The sequence below is a fragment of the Symphalangus syndactylus genome, chromosome 10 (assembly GCF_028878055.3).
Source record: "Symphalangus syndactylus isolate Jambi chromosome 10, NHGRI_mSymSyn1-v2.1_pri, whole genome shotgun sequence".
NCBI lineage: Eukaryota > Metazoa > Chordata > Mammalia > Primates > Hylobatidae > Symphalangus > Symphalangus syndactylus.
The window spans coordinates 137,774,308-137,799,651 of NC_072432.2; positions in this window are offsets into that span (position 1 = coordinate 137,774,308).

The following is a 25,344-nucleotide window of genomic DNA, read 5'->3' on the forward strand; positions in this document are numbered from 1 at the left end:
TGTGAAACTTCTTTCTGTTCTGTTTGTTCAACTAAAAGAGTTGAACCTTAGTTTTGATTGAGCCGTTCTGAAACACTCTTTCTGTAGAAAATGCAAGTGGAGATTCGGAGCGCTAAGAGGGTAATAGTGGAAAAAGGAATGTCTCCAAATATAAACTACACAGAATCATTTGGTGAAACTTCTTTCTGATCTGTGCATTCAGCTAACAGAGTTAAACCATACTTTTGATTGAGCAGATCTGAACTCTCTTTCTGTAGAATATGCAACTGGACATTTGAAGCGCTAAGAGAGTAGTAGTGGAAAAAGGAATATATTCAAATATAAACTACACAGAAGCATTCTGTGAAACTTCTTTCTGATCTGAGCATTCAGCTAACAGAGTTAAACCATACTTTTGATTGAGCAGTTTTGAAACACTCTGTCTGTAGAAAATGCAACTGGACATTCGTAGCGCTAAGTGGGTAATAGTGGAAAAAAGAATATGTTCAAATATAAACTACACAGAAGCATTGTATGAAACTTCTTTCTGTTCTGTGCATTCAACTAACAGAGTTGAACCTTACTTTTGATTGAGCCGTTCTGAAACACTCTTTCTGTAGAAACTGTAATTGGACATTCTGAGAGCTAAGAGGCCTATATTGGGAAAAAGAATGTCTACAAATAAAAACTACACAGAAGAATTGTGTGAAACTTCTTTCTGTTCTGTTTGTTCAACTAAAAGAGTTGAACCTTAGTTTTGATTGAGCCGTTCTGAAACACTCTTTCTGTAGAAAATGCAAGTGGAGATTCGGAGCGCTAAGAGGGTAATAGTGGAAAAAGGAATGTCTCCAAATATAAACTACACAGAATCATTCGGTGAAACTTCTTTCTGATCTGTGCATTCAGCTAACAGAGTTAAACCATACTTTTGATTGAGCAGATCTGAACTCTCTTTCTCTAGAAAATGCAACTGGACATTTGGAGCGCTAAGAGAGTAGTAGTGGAAAAAGGAATATATTCAAATATAAACTACACAGAAGCATTCTGTGAAACTTCTTTCTGATCTGAGCATTCAGCTAAAAGAGTTAAACCATACTTTTGATTGAGCAGTTTTGAAACACTCTGTCTGTAGAAAATGCAACTGGACATTCGTAGCGCTAAGTGGGTAATAGTGGAAAAAAGAATATGTTCAAATATAAACTACACAGAAGCATTGTATGAAACTTCTTTCTGTTCTGTGCATTCAACTAACAGAGTTGAACCTTACTTTTGATTGAGCCTTTCCGAAACACTCTTTCTGTAGAAACTGCAATTGGACATTCTGAGCGCTAAGAGGCCTATATTGGGAAAAATAATATCTTCAAATAAAAACTACACAGAAGCATTGCGTGAAACTTATTTCTGATATGTTCATTAAGCTAACAGAGTTAAACCATACTTTTGATTGCGCAGTTCTGAACACTCTTTCTGTAGAAAATGCAGGTGGACATTCGGAGCGCTAAGAGGGTAATAGTGGAAAAAGGAATATATTCAAATATAAACTACACAGTAGAATTCTGTGAAAATTCTTTCTGTTCTGTGCATTCAACTAACAGAGTTGAACCTTACTTTTGATTGAGCCGTTCTGAAACACTCTTTCTGTAGAAACTGCAATTGGACATGCTAAGCGCTAAGAGGCCTACATTGGGAAAAAGAATATCTTCAAATAAAAACTACACAGATGCATTCTGTGAAACTTATTTCTGATCTGTAAATTCAGTTAACAGAGATAAAACATATTTTTGATTGAGCAGTTATGAAACACTCCTTTGTAGAAAATGCAAGTGGAGATTCTGAGCGCTAAGAGGGTAATAGTGGAAAAAGGAATGTCTTCAAATATAAACTACACAGAATCATTCGGTGAAACTTCTTTCTGATCTGTGCATTCAGCTAACAGAGTTAAACCATACTTTTGATTGAGCAGATCTGAACACTATTTCTGTAGAAAATGCAACTGGACATGTGGAGCGCTAAGAGCGTAGTAGTGGAAAAAGGAATATATTCAAATATAAACTACACAGAAGCATTCTGTGAAACTTCTTTCTGATCTGAGCATTCAGCTAACAGAGTTAAACCATACTTTTGATTGAGCAGTTTTGAAACACTCTGTCTGTAGAAAATGCAACTGGACATTCGTAGCGCTAAGTGGGTAATAGTGGAAAAAAGAATATGTTCAAATATAAACTACACAGAAGCATTGTATGAAACATCTTTCTGTTCTGTGCATTCAACTAACAGAGTTGAACCTTACTTTTGATTGAGCCGTTCTGAAACACTCTTTCTGTAGAAACTGCAATTGGACATTCTGAGCGCTAAGAGGCCTATATTGGGAAAGAGAATGTCTACAAATAAAAACTACACAGAAGAATTGTGTGAAACTACTTTCTGTTCTGTTTGTTCAACTAAAAGAGTTGAACCTTAGTTTTGATTGAGCCGTTCTGAAACACTCTTTCTGTAGAAAATGCAAGTGGAGATTCGGAGCGCTAAGAGGGTAATAGTGGAAAAAGGAATGTCTCCAAATATAAACTACACAGAATCATTCGGTGAAACTTCTTTCTGATCTGTGCATTCAGCTAACAGAGTTAAACCATACTTTTGATTGAGCAGATCTGAACTCTCTTTCTGTAGAAAATGCAACTGGACATTTGGAGCGCTAAGAGAGTAGTAGTGGAAAAAGGAATATATTCAAATATAAACTACACAGAAGCATTGTATGAAACTTCTTTCTGTTCTGTGCATTCAACTAACAGAGTTGAACCTTACATTTGATTGAGCCTTTCTGAAACACTCTTTCTGTAGAAACTGCAATTGGACATTCTGAGCGCTAAGAGGCCTCTATTGGGAAAAATAATATCTTCAAATAAAAACTACACAGAAGCATTGTGTGAAACTTATTTCTGATATGTTCATTAAGCTAACAGAGTTAAACCATACTTTTGATTGCGCAGTTCTGAACACTCTTTCTGTAGAAAATGCAAGTGGACTTTCGGAGCGCTAAGAGGGTAATAGTGGAAAAAGGAATATATTCAAATATAAACTACACAGTAGCATTCTGTGAAAATTCTTTCTGTTCTGTGCATTCAACTAACAGAGTTGAACCTTACTTTTCATTGAGCCGTTCTGAAACACTCTTTCTGTAGAAACTGCAATTGGACATGCTAAGCGCTAAGAGGCCTACATTGGGAAAAACAATATCTTCAAATAAAAACTACACAGATGCATTCTGTGAAACTTATTTCTGATCTGTAAATTCAGTTAACAGAGATAAAACATATTTTTGATTGAGCAGTTATGAAACTCTCTTTTTGTAGAAAATGCAAGTGGAGATTCGGAGCGCTAAGATGGTAATAGTAGAAAAAGGAATGTCTTCAAATATAAACTACACAGAATCATTCGGTGAAACTTCTTTCTGATCTGTGCATTCAGCTAACAGAGTTAAACCATACTTTTGATTGAGCAGATCTGAACACTCTTTCTCTAGAAAATGCAACTGGACATTTGGAGCGCTAATAGCGTAGTAGTGGAAAAAGGAATATATTCAAATATAAACTACACAGAAGCATTCTGTGAAACTTTTCTCTGATCTGAGCATTCATCTAACAGAGTTAAACCATACTTTTGATTGAGCAGTTTTGAAACACTCTGTCTGTAGAAAATGCAACTGGACATTCGTAGCGCTAAGTGGGTAATAGTGGAAAAAAGAATATGTTCAAATATAAACTACACAGAAGCATTGTATGAAACTTTTTCTGTTCTGTGCATTCAACTAACAGAGTTGAACCTTACTTTTGATTGAGCCGATCTGAAACACTCTTTCTGTAGAAACTGCAATTGGACATGCTAAGCGCTAAGAGGCCTACATTTTGAAAAAGAATATCTTCAAATAAAAACTACACAGATGCATTCTGTGAAACTTATTTCTGATCTGTAAATTCAGTTAACAGAAATAAAACATATTTTTGATTGAGCAGTTATGAAACACTCTTTTGTAGAAAATGCAAGTGGAGATTCGGAGCGCTAAGAGGGTAATAGTGGAAAAAGGAATGTCTTCTAATATAAACTACACAGAATCTTTCGGTGAAACTTCTTTCTGATCTGTGCATTCAGCTAACAGAGTTAAACCATAGTTTTGATTGAGCAGATCTGAACACTCTTTCTGTAGAAAATGCAACTGGACATTTGGAGCGCTAAGAGCGTAGTAGTGGAAAAAGGAATATATTCAAATATAAACTACACAGAAGCATTCTGTGAAACTTCTTTCTGATCTGAGCATTCAGCTAACAGAGTTAAACCATACTTTTGATTGAGCAGTTTTGAAACACTCTGTCTGTAGAAAATGCAACTGGACATTCGTAGCGCTAAGTGGGTAATAGTGGAAAAAAGAATATGTTCAAATATAAACTACACAGAAGCATTGTATGAAACTTCTTTCTGTTCTGTGCATTCAACTAACAGAGTTGAACCTTACTTTTGATTGAGCCGTTCTGAAACACTCTTTCTGTAGAAACTGCAATTGGACATTCTGAGCGCTAAGAGGCCTATATTGGGAAAAAGAATGTCTACAAATAAAAACTACACAGAAGAATTGTGTGAAACTTCTTTCTGTTCTGTTTGTTCAACTAAAAGAGATGAACCTTAGTTTTGATTGAGCCGTTCTGAAACACTCTTTCTGTAGAAAATGCAAGTGGAGATTCGGAGCGCTAAGAGGGTAATAGTGGAAAAAGGAATGTCTCCAAATATAAACTACACAGAATCATTTGGTGAAACTTCTTTCTGATCTGTGCATTCAGCTAACAGAGTTAAACCATACTTTTGATTGAGCAGATCTGAACTCTCTTTCTGTAGAAAATGCAACTGGACATTTGAAGCGCTAAGAGAGTAGTAGTGGAAAAAGGAATATATTCAAATATAAACTACACAGAAGCATTCTGTGAAACTTCTTTCTGATCTGAGCATTCAGCTAACAGAGTTAAACCATACTTTTGATTGAGCAGTTTTGAAACACACTGTCTGTAGAAAATGCAACTGGACATTCGTAGCGCTAAGTGGGTAATAGTGGAAAAAATAATATGTTCAAATATAAACTACACAGAAGCATTGTATGAAACTTCTTTCTGTTCTGTGCATTCAACTAACAGAGTTGAACCTTACTTTTGATTGAGCCTTTCTGAAACACTCTTTCTGTAGAAACTGCAATTGGACATTCTGAGCGCTAAGAGGCCTATATTGGGAAAAATAATATCTTCAAATAAAAACTATACAGAAGCATTGTGTGAAACTTATTTCTGATATGTTCATTAAGCTAACAGAGGTAAACCATACTTTTGATTGCGCAGTTCTGAACACTCTTTCTGTAGAAAATGCAAGTGGACATTCGGAGCGCTAAGAGGGTAATAGTGGAAAAAGGAATATATTCAAATATAAACTACACAGTAGCATTCTGTGAAAATTCTTCCTGTTCTGTGCATTCAACTAACAGAGTTGAACCTTACTTTTGATTGAGCCGTTCTGAAACACTCTTTCTGTAGAAACTGCAATTGGACATGCTAAGCGCTAAGAGGCCTACATTTTGAAAAAGAATATCTTCAAATAAAAACTACACAGATGCATTCTGTGAAACTTATTTCTGATCTGTAAATTCAGTTAACAGAGATAAAACATATTTTTGATTGAGCAGTTATGAAACACTCTTTTTGTAGAAAATGCAAGTGGAGATTCGGAGCGCTAAGTGGGTAATAGTGGAAAAAGTAATGTCTTCAAATATAAACTACACAGAATCATTCGGTGAAACTTCTTTCTGAACTGTGCATTCAGCTAACAGAGTTAAACCATACTTTTGATTGAGCAGATCTGAACACTCTTTCTGTAGAAAATGCAACTGGACATTTGGAGCGCTAAGAGCGTAGTAGTGGAAAAAGGAATATATTCAAATATAAACTACACAGAAGCATTCTGTGAAACTTCTTTCTGATCTGAGCATTCAGCTAACAGAGTTAAACCATACTTTTGATTGAGCAGTTTTGAAACACTCTGTCTGTAGAAAATGCAACTGGACATTCGTAGCGCTAAGTGGGCAATAGTGGAAAAAAGAATATGTTCAAATATAAACTACACAGAAGAATTGTATGAAACTTCTTTCTGTTCTGTGCATTCAACTAACAGAGTTGAACCTTACTTTTGATTGAGCCTTTCTGAAACACTCTTTCTGTAGAAACTGCAATTGGACATTCTGAGCGCTAAGAGGCCTATATTGGGAAAAATAATATCTTCAAATAAAAACTACACAGAAGCATTGTGTGAAACTTATTTCTGATATGTTCATTAAGCTAACAGAGTTAAACCATACTTTTGATTGCGCAGTTCTGAACACTCTTTCTGTAGAAAATGCAAGTGGACATTCGGAGCGCTAAGAGGGTAATAGTGGAAAAAGGAATATATTCAAATATAAACTACACAGTAGCATTCTGTGAAAATTCTTTCTGTTCTGTGCATTCAACTAACAGAGTTGAAACTTACTTTTGATTCAGCCATTCTGAAACACTCTTTCTGTAGAAACTGCAATTGGACATGCTAAGCGCTAAGAGGCCTACATTTTGAAAAAGAATATCTTCAAATAAAAACTACACAGATGCATTCTGTGAAACTTATTTCTGATCTGTAAATTCAGTTAACAGAGATAAAACATATTTTTGATTGAGCAGTTATGAAACACTCTTTTGTAGAAAATGCATGTGGAGATTCGGAGCGCTAAGAGGGTAATAGTGGAAAAAGGAATGTCTTCAAATATAAACTACACAGAATCATTCGGTGAAACTTCTTTCTGATCTGTGCATTCAGCTAACAGAGTTAAAACATACTTTTGATTGAGCAGATCTGAACACTCTTTCTGTAGAAAATGCAACTGGACATTTGGAGCGCTAAGAGCGTAGTAGTGGAAAAAGGAATATATTCAAATATAAACTACACAGAAGCATTCTGTGAAACTTCTTTCTGATCTGAGCATTCAGCTAACAGAGTTAAACCATACTTTTGATTGAGCAGTTTTGAAACACTCTGTCTGTAGAAAATGCAACTGGACATTCGTAGCGCTAAGTGGGTAATAGTGGAAAAAAGAATATGTTCAAATATAAACTACACAGAAGCATTGTATGAAACTTCTTTCTGTTCTGTGCATTCAACTAACAGAGTTGAACCTTACTTTTGATTGAGCCGTTCTGAAACACTCTTTCTGTAGAAACTGCAATTGGACATTCTGAGCGCTAAGAGGCCTATATTGGGAAAAAGAATGTCTACAAATAAAAACTACAAAGAAGAATTGTGTGAAACTTCTTTCTGTTCTGTTTGTTCAACTAAAAGAGTTGAACCTTAGTTTTGATTGAGCCCTTCTGAAACACTCTTTCTGTAGAAAATGCAAGTGGAGATTCGGAGCGCTAAGAGGGTAATAGTGGAAAAAGGAATGTCTCCAAATATAAACTACACAGAATCATTCGGTGAAACTTCTTTCTGATCTGTGCATTCAGCTAACAGAGTTAAACCATACTTTTGATTGAGCAGATCGGAACTCTCTTTCTGTAGAAAATGCAACTGGAGATTTGGAGCGCTAAGAGAGCAGTAGTGGAAAAAGGAATATATTCAAATATAAACTACACAGAAGCATTCTGTGAAACTTCTTTCTGATCTGAGCATTCAGCTAACAGAGTTAAACCATACTTTTGATTGAGCAGTTTTTAAACACTCTGTCTGTAGAAAATGCAACTGGACATTCGTAGCGCTAAGTGGGAAATAGTGGAAAAAAGAATATGTTCAAATATAAACTACACAGAAGCATTTTATGAAACTTCTTTCTGTTTTCTGCATTCAACTAACAGAGTTGAACCTTACTTTTTATTGAGGCTTTCTGAAACACTCTTTCTGTAGAAACTGCAATTGGACATTCTGAGCGCTAAGGGGCCTCTATTGGGAAAAATAATATCTTCAAATAAAAACTACACAGAAGCATTGTGTGAAACTTATTTCTGATATGTTCATTAAGCTAACAGAGGTAAACCATACTTTTGATTGCGCAGTTCTGAACACTCTTTCTGTAGAAAATGCAAGTGGACATTCGGAGCGCTAAGAGGGTAATAGTGGAAAAAGGAATATATTCAAATATAAACTACACAGTAGCATTCTGTGAAAATTCTTCCTGTTCTGTGTATTCAACTAACAGAGTTGAACCTTACATTTGATTGAGCCGTTCTGAAACACTCTTTCTGTAGAAACTGCAATTGGACATGCTAAGCGCTAAGAGGCCTACATTTTGAAAAAGAATATCTTCAAATAAAAACTACACAGATGCATTCTGTGAAACTTATTTCTGATCTGTAAATTCAGTTAACAGAGATAAAACATATTTTTGATTGAGCAGTTATGAAACACTCTTTTTGTAGAAAATGCAAGTGGAGATTCGGAGCGCTAAGAGGGTAATAGTGGAAAAAGGAATGTCTTCAAATATAAACTACACAGAATCATTCGGTGAAACTTCTTTCTGATCTGTGCATTCAGCTAACAGAGTTAAACCATACTTTTGATTGAGCAGATCTGAACACTCTTTCTGTAGAAAATGCAACTGGACATTTGGAGCGCTAAGAGCGTAGTAGTGGAAAAAGGAATATATTCAAATATAAACTACACAGAAGCATTCTGTGAAACTTCTTTCTGATCTGAGCATTCAGCTAACAGAGTTAAACCATACTTTTGATTGAGCAGTTTTGAAACACTCTGTCTGTAGAAAATGCAACTGGACATTCGTAGCGCTAAGTGGGTAATAGTGGAAAAAAGAATATGTTCAAATATAAACTACACAGAAGCATTGTATGAAACATCTTTCTGTTCTGTGCATTCAACTAACAGAGTTGAACCTTACTTTTGATTGAGCCGTTCTGACACACTCTTTCTGTAGAAACTGCAATTGGACATTCTGAGCGCTAAGAGGCCTATATTGGGAAAAAGAATATCTACAAATAAAAACTACACAGAAGAATTGTGTGAAACTTCTTTCTGTTCTGTTTGTTCAACTAAAAGAGTTGAACCTTAGTTTTGATTGAGCCGTTTTGAAACACTCTTTCTGTAGAAAATGCAAGTGGAGATTCGAAGCGCTAAGAGGGTAATAGTGGAAAAAGGAATGTCTCCAAATATAAACTACACAGAATCATTCGGTGAAACTTCTTTCTGATCTGTGCATTCAGCTAACAGAGTTAAAACATACTTTTGATTGAGCAGATCTGAACTCTCTTTCTGTAGAAAATGCAACTGGACCTTTGGAGCGCTAAGAGAGTAGTAGTGGAAAAAGGAATATATTCAAATATAAACTACACAGAAGCATTCTGTGAAACTTCTTTCTGATCTGAGAATTCAGCTAACAGAGTTAAACCATACTTTTGATTGAGCAGTTTTGAAACACTCTGTCTGTAGAAAATGCAACTGGACATTCGTAGCGCTAAGTGGGTAATAGTGGAAAAAAGAATATGTTCAAATATAAACTACACAGAAGCATTGTATGAAACTTCTTTCTGTTCTGTGCATTCAACTAACAGAGTTGAACCTTACTTTTGATTGAGCCTTTCTGAAACACTCTTTCTGTAGAAACTGCAATTGGACATTCTGAGCGCTAAGAGGCCTATATTGGGAAAAATAATATCTTCAAATAAAAACTACACAGAAGCATTGTGTGAAACTTATTTCTGATATGTTCATTAAGCTAACAGAGTTAAACCATACTTTTGATTGCGCAGTTCTGAACACTCTTTCTGTAGAAAATGCAAGTGGACATTCGGAGCGCTAAGAGGGTAATAGTGGAAAAAGGAATATATTCAAATATAAACTACACAGTAGCATTCTGTGAAAATTCTTTCTGTTCTGTGCATTCAACTAACAGAGTTGAACCTTACTTTTGATTGAGCCGTTCTGAAACACTCTTTCTGTAGAAACTGCAATTGGACATGCTAAGCGCTAAGAGGCCTACATTGGGAAGAAGAATATCTTCAAATAAAAACTACACAGATGCATTCTGTGAAACTTATTTCTGATCTGTAAATTCAGTTAACAGAGATAAAACATATTTTTGATTGAGCAGTTATGAAACACTCTTTTTGTAGAAAATGCAAGTGGAGATTCGGAGCGCTAAGAGGGTAATAGTGGAAAAAGGAATGTCTTCAAATATAAACTACACAGAATCATTCGGTGAAACTTCTTTCTGATCTGTGCATTCAGCTAACAGAGTTAAAGCATACTTTTGATTGAGCAGATCTGAACACTCTTTCTGTAGAAAATGCAACTGGACATTTGGAGCACTAAGAGCGTAGTAGTGGAAAAAGGAATATATTCAAATATAAACTACACAGAAGCATTCTGTGAAACTTCTTTCTGATCTGAGCATTCAGCTAACAGAGTTAAACCATACTTTTGATTGAGCAGTTTTGAAACACTCTGTCTGTAGAAAATGCAACTGGACATTCGTAGCGCTAAGTGGGTAATAGTGGAAAAAAGAATATGTTCAAATATAAACTACACAGAAGCATTGTATGAAACTTCTTTCTGTTCTGTGCATTCAACTAACAGAGTTGAACCTTACTTTTGATTGAGCCGTTCTGAAACACTCTTTCTGTAGAAACTGCAATTGGACATTCTGAGCGCTAAGAGGCCTATATTGGGAAAAAGAATGTCTACAAATAAAAACTACACAGAAGAATTGTGTGAAACTTCTTTCTGTTCTGTTTGTTCAACTAAAAGAGTTGAACCTTAGTTTTGATTGAGCCGTTCTGAAACACTCTTTCTGTAAAAAATGCAAGTGGAGATTCGGAGCGCTAAGAGGGTAATAGTGGAAAAAGGAATGTCTCCAAATATAAACTACACAGAATCATTCGGTGAAACTTCTTTCTGATCTGTGCATTCAGCTAACAGAGTTAAACCATACTTTTGATTGAGCAGATCTGAACTCTCTTTCTGTAGAAAATGCAACTGGACATTTGGAGCGCTAAGAGAGTAGTAGTGGAAAAAGGAATATATTCAAATATAAACTACACAGAAGTATTCTGTGAAACTTCTTTCTGATCTGAGCATTCAGCTAAAAGAGTTAAACCATACTTTTGATTGAGCAGTTTTGAAACACTCTGTCTGTAGAAAATGCAACTGGACATTCGTAGCGCTAAGTGGGTAATAGTGGAAAAAAGAATATGTTCAAATATAAACTACACAGAAGCATTTTATGAAACTTCTTTCTGTTCTGTGCATTCAACTAACAGAGTTGAACCTTACTTTTGATTGAGCCTTTCCGAAACACTCTTTCTGTAGAAACTGCAATTGGACATTCTGAGCGCTAAGAGGCCTATATTGGGAAAAAAAATATCTTCAAATAAAAACTACACAGAAGCATTGTGTGAAACTTATTTCTGATATGTTCATTAAGCTAACAGAGTTAAACCATACTTTTGATTGCGCAGTTCTGAACACTCTTTCTGTAGAAAATGCAGGTGGACATTCGGAGCGCTAAGAGGGTAATAGTGGAAAAAGGAATATATTCAAATATAAACTACACAGTAGAATTCTGTGAAAATTCTTTCTGTTCTGTGCATTCAACTAACATAGTTGAACCTTACTTTTGATTGAGCCGTTCTGAAACACTCTTTCTGTAGAAACTGCAATTGGACATGCTAAGCGCTAAGAGGCCTACATTGGGAAAAAGAATATCTTCAAATAAAAACTACACAGATGCATTCTGTGAAACTTATTTCTGATCTGTAAATTCAGTTAACAGAGATAAAACATATTTTTGATTGAGCAGTTATGAAACACTCCTTTGTAGAAAATGCAAGTGGAGATTCTGAGCGCTAAGAGGGTAATAGTGGAAAAAGGAATGTCTTCAAATATAAACTACACAGAATCATTCGGTGAAACTTCTTTCTGATCTGTGCATTCAGCTAACAGAGTTAAACCATACTTTTGATTGAGCAGATCTGAACACTATTTCTGTAGAAAATGCAACTGGACATGTGGAGCGCTAAGAGCGTAGTAGTGGAAAAAGGAATATATTCAAATATAAACTACACAGAAGCATTCTGTGAAACTTCTTTCTGATCTGAGCATTCAGCTAACAGAGTTAAACCATACTTTTGATTGAGCAGTTTTGAAACACTCTGTCTGTAGAAAATGCAACTGGACATTCGTAGCGCTAAGTGGGTAATAGTGGAAAAAAGAATATGTTCAAATATAAACTACACAGAAGCATTGTATGAAACATCTTTCTGTTCTGTGCATTCAACTAACAGAGTTGAACCTTACTTTTGATTGAGCCGTTCTGGAACACTCTTTCTGTAGAAACTGCAATTGGACATTCTGAGCGCTAAGAGGCCTATATTGGGAAAGAGAATGTCTACAAATAAAAACTACACAGAAGAATTGTGTGAAACTTCTTTCTGTTCTGTTTGTTCAACTAAAAGAGTTGAACCTTAGTTTTGATTGAGCCGTTCTGAAACACTCTTTCTGTAGAAAATGCAAGTGGAGATTCGGAGCGCTAAGAGGGTAATAGTGGAAAAAGGAATGTCTCCAAATATAAACTACACAGAATCATTCGGTGAAACTTCTTTCTGATCTGTGCATTCAGCTAACAGAGTTAAACCATACTTTTGATTGAGCAGATCTGAACTCTCTTTCTGTAGAAAATGCAACTGGACATTTGGAGCGCTAAGAGAGTAGTAGTGGAAAAAGGAATATATTCAAATATAAACTACACAGAAGCATTGTATGAAACTTCTTTCTGTTCTGTGCATTCAACTAACAGAGTTGAACCTTACTTTTGATTGAGCCTTTCTGAAACACTCTTTCTGTAGAAACTGCAATTGGACATTCTGAGCGCTAAGAGGCCTCTATTGGGAAAAATAATATCTTCAAATAAAAACTACACAGAAGCATTGTGTGAAACTTATTTCTGATATGTTCATTAAGCTAACAGAGTTAAACCATACTTTTGATTGCGCAGTTCTGAACACTCTTTCTGTAGAAAATGCAAGTGGACTTTCGGAGCGCTAAGAGGGTAATAGTGGAAAAAGGAATATATTCAAATATAAACTACACAGTAGCATTCTGTGAAAATTCTTTCTGTTCTGTGCATTCAACTAACAGAGTTGAACCTTACTTTTGATTGAGCCGTTCTGAAACACTCTTTCTGTAGAAACTGCAATTGGACATGCTAAGCGCTAAGAGGCCTACATTGGGAAAAACAATATCTTCAAATAAAAACTACACAGATGCATTCTGTGAAACTTATTTCTGATCTGTAAATTCAGTTAACAGAGATAAAACATATTTTTGATTGAGCAGTTATGAAACTCTCTTTTTGTAGAAAATGCAAGTGGAGATTCGGAGCGCTAAGAGGGTAATAGTAGAAAAAGGAATGTCTTCAAATATAAACTACACAGAATCATTCGGTGAAACTTCTTTCTGATCTGTGCATTCAGCGAACAGAGTTAAACCATACTTTAGATTGAGCCGATCTGAACACTCTTTCTCTAGAAAATGCAACTGGACATTTGGAGCGCTAATAGCGTAGTAGTGGAAAAAGGAATATATTCAAATATAAACTACACAGAAGCATTCTGTGAAACTTCTTTCTGATCTGAGCATTCAGCTAACAGAGTTAAACCATACTTTTGATTGAGCAGTTTTGAAACACTCTGTCTGTAGAAAATGCAACTGGACATTCGTAGCGCTAAGTGGGTAATAGTGGAAAAAAGAATATGTTCAAATATAAACTACACAGAAGCATTGTATGAAACTTCTTTCTGTTCTGTGCATTCAACTAACAGAGTTGAACCTTACTTTTGATTGAGCCGTTCTGAAACACTCTTTCTGTAGAAACTGCAATTGGACATTCTGAGCGCTAAGAGGCCTATATTGGGAAAAAGAATGTCTACAAATAAAAACTACACAGAAGAATTGTGTGAAACTTCTTTCTGTTCTGTTTGTTCAACTAAAAGAGTTGAACCTTAGTTTTGATTGAGCCGTTCTGAAACACTATTTCTGTAGAAAATGCAAGTGGAGATTCGGAGCGCTAAGAGGGTAATAGTGGAAAAAGGAATGTCTCCAAATATAAACTACACAGAATCATTCGGTGAAACTTCTTTCTGATCTGTGCATTCAGCTAACAGAGTTAAACCATACTTTTGATTGAGCAGATCTGAACTCTCTTTCTGTAGAAAATGCAACTGGACATTTGGAGCGCTAAGAGAGTAGTAGTGGAAAAAGGAATATATTCAAATATAAACTACACAGAAGCATTGTATGAAACTTCTTTCTGTTCTGTGCATTCAACTAACAGAATTAAACCATACTTTTGATTGAGCAGTTTTGAAACACTCTGTCTGTAGAGAATGCAACTCGACATTCGTAGCGCTAAGTGGGTAATAGTGGAAAAAAGAATATGTTCAAATATAAACTACACAGAAGCATTGTATGAAACTTCTTTCTGTTCTGTGCATTCAACTAACAGAGTTGAACCTTACTCTTGATTGAGCCTTTCTGAAACACTCTTTCTGTAGAAACTGCAATTGGACATTCTGAGCGCTAAGAGGCCTATATTGGGAAAAATAATATCTTCAAATAAAAACTACACAGAAGCATTGTGTGAAACTTATTTCTGATATGTTCATTAAGCTAACAGATTTAAACCATACTTTTGATTGCGCAGTTCTGAACACTCTTTCTGTAGAAAATGCAAGTGGATATTCGGAGCGCTAAGAGGGTAATAGTGGAAAAAGGAATATATTCAAATATAAATTACACAGTAGCATTCTGTGAAAATTCTTTCTGTTCTGTGCATTCAACTAACAGAGTTGAACCTTACTTTTGATTGAGCCGTTCTGAAACACTCTTTCTGTAGAAACTGCAATTGGACATGCTAAGCGCTAAGAGGCCTACATTTTGAAAAAGAATATCTTCAAATAAAAAGTACACAGATGCATTCTGTGAAACTTATTTCTGATCTGTAAATTCAGTTAACAGAAATAAAACATATTTTTATTGAGCAGTTATGAAACACTCTTTTGTAGAAAATGCAAGTGGAGATTCGGAGCGCTAAGAGGGTAATAGTGGAAAAAGGAATGTCTTCTAATATAAACTACACAGAATCTTTCGGTGAAACTTCTTTCTGATCTGTGCATTCAGCTAACAGAGTTAAACCATACTTTTGATTGAGCAGATCTGAACACTCTTTCTGTAGAAAATGCAACTGGACATTTGGAGCGCTAAGAGCGTAGTAGTGGAAAAAGGAATATATTCAAATATAAACTACACAGAAGCATTCTGTGAAACTTCTTTCTGATCTGAGCATTCAGCTAACAGAGTTAAACCATACTTTTGATTGAGCAGTTTTGAAACACTCTGTCTGTAGAAAATGCAACTGGACATTCGTAGCGCTAAGTGGGTAATAGTGGAAAAAAGAATATGTTCAAATATAAACTACACAGAAGCATTGTATGAAACTTCTTTCTGTTCTGTGCATTCAACTAACAGAGTTGAACCTTACTTTTGATTGAGCCGTTCTGAAACACTCTTTCTGTAGAAACTGCAATTGGACATTCTGAGCGCTAAGAGGCCTATATTGGGAAAAAGAATGTCTACAAATAAAAACTACACAGAAGAATTGTGTGAAACTTCTTTCTGTTCTGTTTGTTCAACTAAAAGAGTTGAACCTTAGTTTTGATTGAGCCGTTCTGAAACACTCTTTCTGTAGAAAATGCAAGTGGAGATTCGGAGCGCTAAGGGGGTAATAGTGGAAAAAGGAATGTCTCCAAATATAAACTACACAGAATCATTTGGTGAAACTTCTTTCTGATCTGTGCATTCAGCTAACAGAGTTAAACCATACTTTTGATTGAGCAGATCTGAACTCTCTTTCTGTAGAAAATGCAACTGGACATTTGAAGCGCTAAGAGAGTAGTAGTGGAAAAAGGAATATATTCAAATATAAACTACACAGAAGCATTCTGTGAAACTTCTTTCTGATCTGAGCATTCAGCTAACAGAGTTGAACCATACTTTTGATTGAGCAGTTTTGAAACACTCTGTCTGTAGAAAATGCAACTGGACATTCGTAGCGCTAAGTGGGTAATAGTGGAAAAAAGAATATGTTCAAATATAAACTACACAGAAGCATTGTATGAAACTTCTTTCTGTTCTGTGCATTCAACTAACAGAGTTGAACCTTAATTTTGATTGAGCCTTTCTGAAACACTCTTTCTGTAGAAACTGCAATTGGACATTCTGAGCGCTAAGAGGCCTATATTGGGAAAAATAATATCTTCAAATAAAAACTATACAGAAGCATTGTGTGAAACTTATTTCTGATATGTTCATTAAGCTAACAGAGGTAAACCATACTTTTGATTGCGCAGTTCTGAACACTCTTTCTGTAGAAAATGCAAGTGGACATTCGGAGCGCTAAGAGGGTAATAGTGGAAAAAGGAATATATTCAAATATAAACTACACAGTAGCATTCTGTGAAAATTCTTCCTGTTCTGTGCATTCAACTAACAGAGTTGAACCTTACTTTTGATTGAGCCGTTCTGAAACACTCTTTCTGTAGAAACTGCAATTGGACATGCTAAGCGCTAAGAGGCCTACATTTTGAAAAAGAATATCTTCAAATAAAAACTACACAGATGCATTCTGTGAAACTTATTTCTGATCTGTAAATTCAGTTAACAGAGATAAAACATATTTTTGATTGAGCAGTTATGAAACACTCTTTTTGTAGAAAATGCAAGTGGAGATTCGGAGCGCTAAGAGGGTAATAGTGGAAAAAGGAATGTCTTCAAATATAAACTACACAGAATCATTCGGTGAAACTTCTTTCTGATCTGTGCATTCAGCTAACAGAGTTAAACCATACTTTTGATTGAGCAGATCTGAACACTCTTTCTGTAGAAAATGCAACTGGACATTTGGAGCGCTAAGAGCGTAGTAGTGGAAAAAGGAATATATTCAAATATAAACTACACAGAAGCATTCTGTGAAACTTCTTTCTGATCTGAGCATTCAGCTAACAGAGTTAAACCATACTTTTGATTGAGCAGTTTTGAAACACTCTGTCTGTAGAAAATGCAACTGGACATTCGTAGCGCTAAGTGGGCAATAGTGGAAAAAAGGATATGTTCAAATATAAACTACACAGAAGCATTGTATGAAACTTCTTTCTGTTCTGTGCATTCAACTAACAGAGTTGAACCTTACTTTTGATTGAGCCTTTCTGAAACACTCTTTCTGTAGAAACTGCAATTGGACATTCTGAGCGATAAGAGGCCTATATTGGGAAAAATAATATCTTCAAACAAAAACTACACAGAAGCATTGTGTGAAACTTATTTCTGATATGTTCATTAAGCTAACAGAGTTAAACCATACTTTTGATTGCGCAGTTCTGAACACTCTTTCTGTAGAAAATGCAAGTGGACATTCGGAGCGCTAAGAGGGTAATAGTGGAAAAAGGAATATATTCAAATATAAACTACACAGTAGCATTCTGTGAAAATTCTTTCTGTTCTGTGCATTCAACTAACAGAGTTGAACCTTACTTTTGATTGAGCCGTTCTGAAACACTCTTTCTGTAGAAACTGCAATTGGACATGCTAAGCGCTAAGAGGCCTACATTTTGAAAAAGAATATCTTCAAATAAAAACTACACGGATGCATTCTGTGAAACTTATTTCTGATCTGTAAATTCAGTTAACAGAAATAAAACATATTTTTGATTGAGCAGTTATGAAACACTCTTTTTGTAGAAAATGCAAGTGGAGATTCGGAGCGCTAAGAGGGTAATAGTGGAAAAAGGAAAGTCTTCAATTATAAACTACACAGAATCATTCGGTGAAACTTCTTTCTGATCTGTGCATTCAGCTAACAGAGTTAAACCATACTTTTGATTGAGCAGATCTGAACACTCTTTCTGTAGAAAATGCAACTGGACATTTGGAGCGCTAAGAGCGTAGTAGTGGAAAAAGGAATATATTCAAATATAAACTACACAGAAGCATTCTGTGAAACTTCTTTCTGATCTGAGCATTCAGCTAACAGAGTTAAACCATACTTTTGATTGAGCAGTTTTGAAACACTCTGTCTGTAGAAAATGCAACTGGACATTCGTAGCGCTAAGTGGGTAATAGTGGAAAAAAGAATATGTTCAAATATAAACTACACAGAAGCATTGTATGAAACTTCTTTCTGTTCTGTGCATTCAACTAACAGAGTTGAACCTTACTTTTGATTGAGCCGTTCTGAAACACTCTTTCTGTAGAAACTGCAATTGGACATTCTGAGCGCTAAGAGGCCTATATTGGGAAAAAGAATATCTACAAATAAAAACTACACAGAAGAATTGTGTGAAACTTCTTTCTGTTCTGTTTGTTCAACTAAAAGAGTTGAACCTTAGTTTTGATTGAGCCGTTCTGAAACACTCTTTCTGTAGAAAATGCAAGTGGAGATTCGGAGCGCTAAGAGGGTAATAGTGGAAAAAGGAATGTCTCCAAATATAAACTACACAGAATCGTTCGGTGAAACTTCTTTCTGATCTGTGCATTCAGCTAACAGAGTTAAAACATACTTTTGATTGAGCAGATCTGAACTCTCTTTCTGTAGAAAATGCAACTGGACCTTTGGAGCGCTAAGAGAGTAGTAGTGGAAAAAGGAATATATTCAAATATAAACTACACAGAAGCATTCTGTGAAACTTCTTTCTGATCTGAGAATTCAGCTAACAGAGTTAAACCATACTTTTGATTGAGCAGTTTTGAAACACTCTGTCTGTAGAAAATGCAACTGGACTTTCGTAGCGCTAAGTGGGTAATAGTGGAAAAAAGAATATGTTCAAATATAAACTACACAGAAGCATTGTATGAAACTACTTTCTGTTCTGTGCATTCAACTAACAGAGTTGAACCTTACTTTTGATTGAGCCTTTCTGAAACACTCTTTCTGTAGTAACTGCAATTGGACATTCTGAGCGCTAAGAGGCCTATATTGGGAAAAATAATATCTTCAAATAAAAACTACACAGAAGCATTGTGTGAAACTTATTTCTGATATGTTCATTAAGCTAACAGAGTTAAACCATACTTTTCAATGCGCAGTTCTGAACACTCTTTCTGTAGAAAATGCAAGTGGACATTCGGAGCGCTAAGAGGGTAATAGTGGAAAAAGGAATATATTCAAATATAAACTACACAGTAGCATTCTGTGAAAATTCTTTCTCTTCTGTGCATTCAACTAACAGAGTTGAACCTTAATTTTCATTGAGCCGTTCTGAAACACTCTTTCTGTAGAAACTGCAATTGGACATGCTAAGCGCTAAGAGGCCTACATTGGGAAGAAGAATATCTTCAAATAAAAACTACACAGATGCATTCTGTGAAACTTATTTCTGATCTGTAAATTCAGTTAACAGAGATAAAACATATTTTTGATTGAGCAGTTATGAAACACTCTTTTTGTAGAAAATGCAAGTGGAGATTCGGAGCGCTAAGAGGGTAATAGTGGAAAAAGGAATGTCTTCAAATATAAACTACACAGAATCATTCGGTGAAACTTCTTTCTGATCTGTGCATTCAGCTAACAGAGTTAAACCATACTTTTGATTGAGCAGATCTGAACACTCTTTCTGTAGAAAATGCAACTGGACATTTGGAGCGCTAAGAGCGTAGTAGTGGAAAAAGGAATATATTCAAATATAAACTACACAGAAGCATTCTGTGAAACTTCTTTCTGATCTGAGCATTCAGCTAACAGAGTTAAACCATACTTTTGATTGAGCAGTTTTGAAACACTCTGTCTGTAGGAAATGCAACTGGACATTCGTAGCGCTAAGTGGGTAATAGTGGAAAAAAGAATATGTTCAAATATAAACTACACAGAAGCATTGTATGAAACTTCTTTCTGTTCTGTGCATTCAACTAACAGACTTGAACCTTGCTTTTGATTGAGCCTTTCTGAAACACTCTTTCTGTAGAAACTGCAATTGGACATTCTGAGCGCTAAGAGGCCTATATTGGGAAAAATAATATCTTCAAATAAAAACTACACAGAAGCATTGTGTGAAACTTATTTCTGATATGTTCATTAAGATAACAGAGTTAAACCATACTTTTGATTGCGCAGTTCTGAACACTCTTTCTGTAGAAAATGCAAGTGGACATTCGGAGCGCTAAGAGGGTAATAGTGGAAAAAGGAATATATTCAAATATAAACTACACAGTAGCATTCTGTGAAAATTCTTTCTGTTCTGTGCATTCAACTAACAGAGTTGAACCTTACTTTTGATTGAGCCGTTCTGAAACACTCTTTCTGTAGAAACTGCAATTGGACATGCTAAGCGCTAAGAGGCCTACATTGGGAAAAAGAATATCTTCAAATAAAAACTACACAGATGCATTCTGTGAAACTTATTTCTGATCTGTAAATTCAGTTAACAGAGATAAAACATATTTTTGATTGAGCAGTTATGAAACACTCTTTTTGTAGAAAATGCAAGTGGAGATTCGGAGCGCTAAGAGGGTAATAGTGGAAAAAGGAATGTCTTCAAATATAAACTACACAGAATCATTCGGTGAAACTTCTTTCTGATCTGTGCATTCAGCTAACAGAGTTAAACCATACTTTTGATTGAGCAGATCTGAACACTCTTTCTGTAGAAAATGCAACTGGACATTTGGAGCGCTAAGAGCGTAGTAGTGGAAAAAGGAATATATTCAAATATAAACTACACAGAAGCATTCTGTGAAACTTCTTTCTGATCTGAGCATTCAGCTAACAGAGTTAAACCATACTTTTGATTGAGCAGTTTTGAAACACTATGTCTGTAGAAAATGCAACTGGACATTCGTAGCGCTAAGTGGGTAATAGTGGAAAAAAGAATATGTTCAAATATAAACTACACAGAAGCATTGTATGAAACTTCTTTCTGTTCTGTGCATTCAACTAACAGAGTTGAACCTTACTTTTGATTGAGCCGTTCTGAAACACTCTTTCTGTGGAAACTGCAATTGGACATTCTGAGCGCTAAGAGGCCTATATTGGGAAAAATAATATCTTCAAATAAAAACTACACAGAAGCATTGTGTGAAACTTATTTCTGATATGTTCATTAAGCTAACAGAGTTAAACCATACTTTTGATTGCGCAGTTCTGGACACTCTTTCTGTAGAAAATGCAAGTGGACATTCGGAGCGCTAAGAGGGTAATAGTGGAAAAAGGAATATATTCAAATATAAACTACACAGTAGCATTCTGTGAAAATTCTTTCTGTTCTGTGCATTCAACTAACAGAGTTGAACCTTACTTTTGATTGAGCCGTTCTGAAACACTCTTTCTGTAGAAACTGCAATTGGACATTCTGAGCGCTAAGAGGCCTATATTGGGAAAAAGAATGTCTACAAATAAAAACTACACAGAAGAATTGTGTGAAACTTCTTTCTGTTCTGTTTGTTCAACGAAAAGAGTTGATCCTTAATTTTGATTGAGCCGTTCTGAAACACACTTTCTGTAGAAAATGCAAGTGGAGATTCGGAGCGCTAAGAGGGTAATAGTGGAAAAAGGAATGTCTCCAAATATAAACTACACAGAATCATTCTGTGAAACTTCTTTCTGATCTGTGCATTCAGCTAACAGATTTAAACCATACTTTTGATTGAGCAGATCTGAACACTCTTTCTGTAGAAAATGCAACTGGACATTTGGAGCGCTAAGAGAGTAGTAGTGGAAAAAGGAATATATTCAAATATAAACTACACAGAAGCATTCTGTGAAACTTCTTTCTGATCTGAGCATTCAGCTAACAGAGTTAAACCATACTTTTGATTGAGCAGTTTTGAAACACTCTGTCTGTAGAAAATGCAACTGGACATTCGTAGCGCTAAGTAGGTAATAGTGGAAAAAAGAATATGTTCAAATATAAACTACAGAGAAGCATTGTATGAAACTTCTTTCTGTTCTGTGCATTCAACTAACAGAGTTGAACCTTACTTTTGATTGAGCCTTTCTGAAACACTCTTTCTGTAGAAACTGCAATTGGACATTCTGAGCGCTAAGAGGCCTATATTGGGAAAAATAATATCTTCAAATAAAAACTACACAGAAGCATTGTGTGAAACTTATTTCTGATATGTTCATTAAGCTAACAGAGTTAAACCATACTTTTGATTGCGCAGTTCTGGACACTCTTTCTGTAGAAAATGCAAGTGGACATTCGGAGCGCTAAGAGGGTAATAGTGGAAAAAGGAATATATTCAAATATAAACTACACAGTAGCATTCTGTGAAAATTCTTTCTGTTCTGTGCATTCAACTAACAGAGTTGAACCTTACTTTTGATTGAGCCGTTCTGAAACACTCTTTCTGTAGAAACTGCAATTGGACATGCTAAGCGCTAAGAGGCCTACATTGGGAAAAAGAATATCTTCAAATAAAAACTACACAGATGCATTCTGTGAAACTTATTTCTGATCTGTAAATTCAGTTAACAGAGATAAAACATATTTTTGATTGAGCAGTTATGAAACACACTTTTTGTAGAAAATGCAAGTGGAGATTCGGAGCGCTAAGAGGGTAATAGTGGAAAAAGGAATGTCTTCAAATATAAACTACACAGAATCATTCGGTGAAACTTCTTTCTGATCTGTGCATTCAGCTAACAGAGTTAAACCATACTTTTGATTGAGCAGATCTGAACACTCTTTCTGTAGAAAATGCAACTGGACATTTGGAGCGCTAAGAGCGTAGTAGTGGAAAAAGGAATATATTCAAATATAAACTACACAGAAGCATTCTGTGAAACTTCTTTCTGATCTGAGCATTCAGCTAACGGAGTTAAACCATACTTTTGATTGAGCAGTTTTGAAACACTCTGTCTGTAGGAAATGCAACTGGACATTCGTAGCGCTAAGTGGGTAATAGTGGAAAAAAGAATATGTTCAAATATAAACTACACAGAAGCATTGTATGAAACTTCTTTCTGTTCTGTGCATTCAACTAACAGAGTTGAACCTTACTTTTGATTGAGCCGTTCTTAAACACTCTTTTGTAGAAACTGCAATTGGACATTCTGAGCGCTAAGAGGCCTATATTGGGAAAAAGAATGTCTACAAATAAAAACTACACAGAAGAATTGTGTGAAACTACTTTTTGTTCTGTTTGTTCAACTAAAAGAGTTGAACCTTAGTTTTGATTGAGCCGTTCTGAAACACTCTTTCTGTAGAAAATGCAAGTGGAGATTCGGAGCGCTAAGAGGGTAATAGTGGAAAAAGGAATGTCTCCAAATATAAACTACACAGAATCATTCTGTGAAACTTCTTTCTGATCTGTGCATTCAGCTAACAGAGTTAAACCATACTTTTGATTGAGCAGATCTGAACACTCTTTCTGTAGAAAATGCAACTGGACATTTGGAGCGCTAAGAGAGTAGTAATGGAAAAAGGAATATATTCAAATATAAACTACACAGAAGCATTCTGTGAAACTTCTTTCTGATCTGAGCATTCACCTAACAGAGTTAAACCATACTTTTGATTGAGCAGTTTTGAAACACTCTGTCTGTAGAAAATGCAACTGGACATTCGTAGCGCTAAGTGGGTAATAGTGGAAAAAAGAATATGTTCAAATATAAACTACACAGAAGCATTGTATGAAACTTCTTTCTGTTCTGTGCATTCAACTAACAGAGTTGAACCTTACTTTTGATTGAGCCTTTCTGAAACACTCTTTCTGTAGAAACTGCAATTGGACATTCTGAGCGCTAAGAGGCCTCTATTGGGAAAAATAAAATCTTCAAATAAAAACTACACAGAAGCATTGTGTGAAACTTATTTCTGATATGTTCATTAAGCTAACAGAGTTAAACCATACTTTTGATTGCGCAGTTCTGAAAACTCTTTCTGTAGAAAATGCAAGTGGACATTCGGAGCGCTAAGAGGGTAATAGTGGAAAAAGGAATATATTCAAATATAAACTACACAGTAGCATTCTGTGAAAATTCTTTCTGTTCTGTGCATTCAACTAACAGAGTTGAACCTTACTTTTGATTGAGCCGTTCTGAAACACTCTTTCTGTAGAAACTGCAATTGGACATGCTAAGCGCTAAGAGGCCTACATTGGGAAAAAGAATATCTTCAAATAAAAACTACACAGATGCATTCTGTGAAACTTATTTCTGATCTGTAAATTCAGTTAACAGAGATAAAACATATTTTTGATTGAGCAGTTATGAAACACTCTTTTTGTAGAAAATGCAAGTGGAGATTCGGAACGCTAAGAGGGTAATAGTGGAAAAAGGAATGTCTCCAAATACAAACTACACAGAATCATTCTGTGAAACTTCTTTCTGATCTGTGCATTCAGCTAACAGATTTAAACCATACTTTTGATTGAGCAGATCTGAACACTCTTTCTGTAGAAAATGCAACTGGACATTTGGAGCGCTAAGAGGGTAGTAGTGGAAAAAGGAATATATTCAAATATAAACTACACAGAAGCATTCTGTGAAACTTCTTTCTGATCTGAGCATTCAGCTAACAGAGTTAAACCATACTTTTGATTGAGCAGTTTTGAAACACTCTTTCTGTAGAAAATGCAACTGGACATTCGTAGCGCTAAGTGGGTAATAGTGGAAAAAAGAATATGTTCAAATATAAACTACACAGAAGCATTGTATGAAACTTCTTTCTGTTCTGTGCATTCAACTAACAGACTTGAACCTTGCTTTTGATTGAGCCTTTCTGAAACACTCTTTCTGTAGAAACTGCAATTGGACATTCTGAGCGCTAAGAGGCCTATATTGGGAAAAATAATATCTTCAAATAAAAACTACACAGAAGCATTGTGTGAAACTTATTTCTGATATGTTCATTAAGCTAACAGAGTTAAACCATACTTTTGATTGCGCAGTTCTGAACACTCTTTCTGTAGAAAATGCAAGTGGACATTCGGAGCGCTAAGAGGGTAATAGTGGAAAAAGGAATATATTCAAATATAAACTACACAGTAGCATTCTGTGAAAATTCTTTCTGTTCTGTGCATTCAACTAACAGAGTTGAACCTTACTTTTGATTGAGCCGTTCTGAAACACTCTTTCTGTAGAAACTGCAATTGGACATGCTAAGCGCTAAGAGGCCTACATTGGGAAAAAGAATATCTTCAAATAAAAACTACACAGATGCATTCTGTGAAACTTATTTCTGATCTGTAAATTCAGTTAACAGAGATAAAACATATTTTTGATTGAGCAGTTATGAAACACTCTTTTTGTAGAAA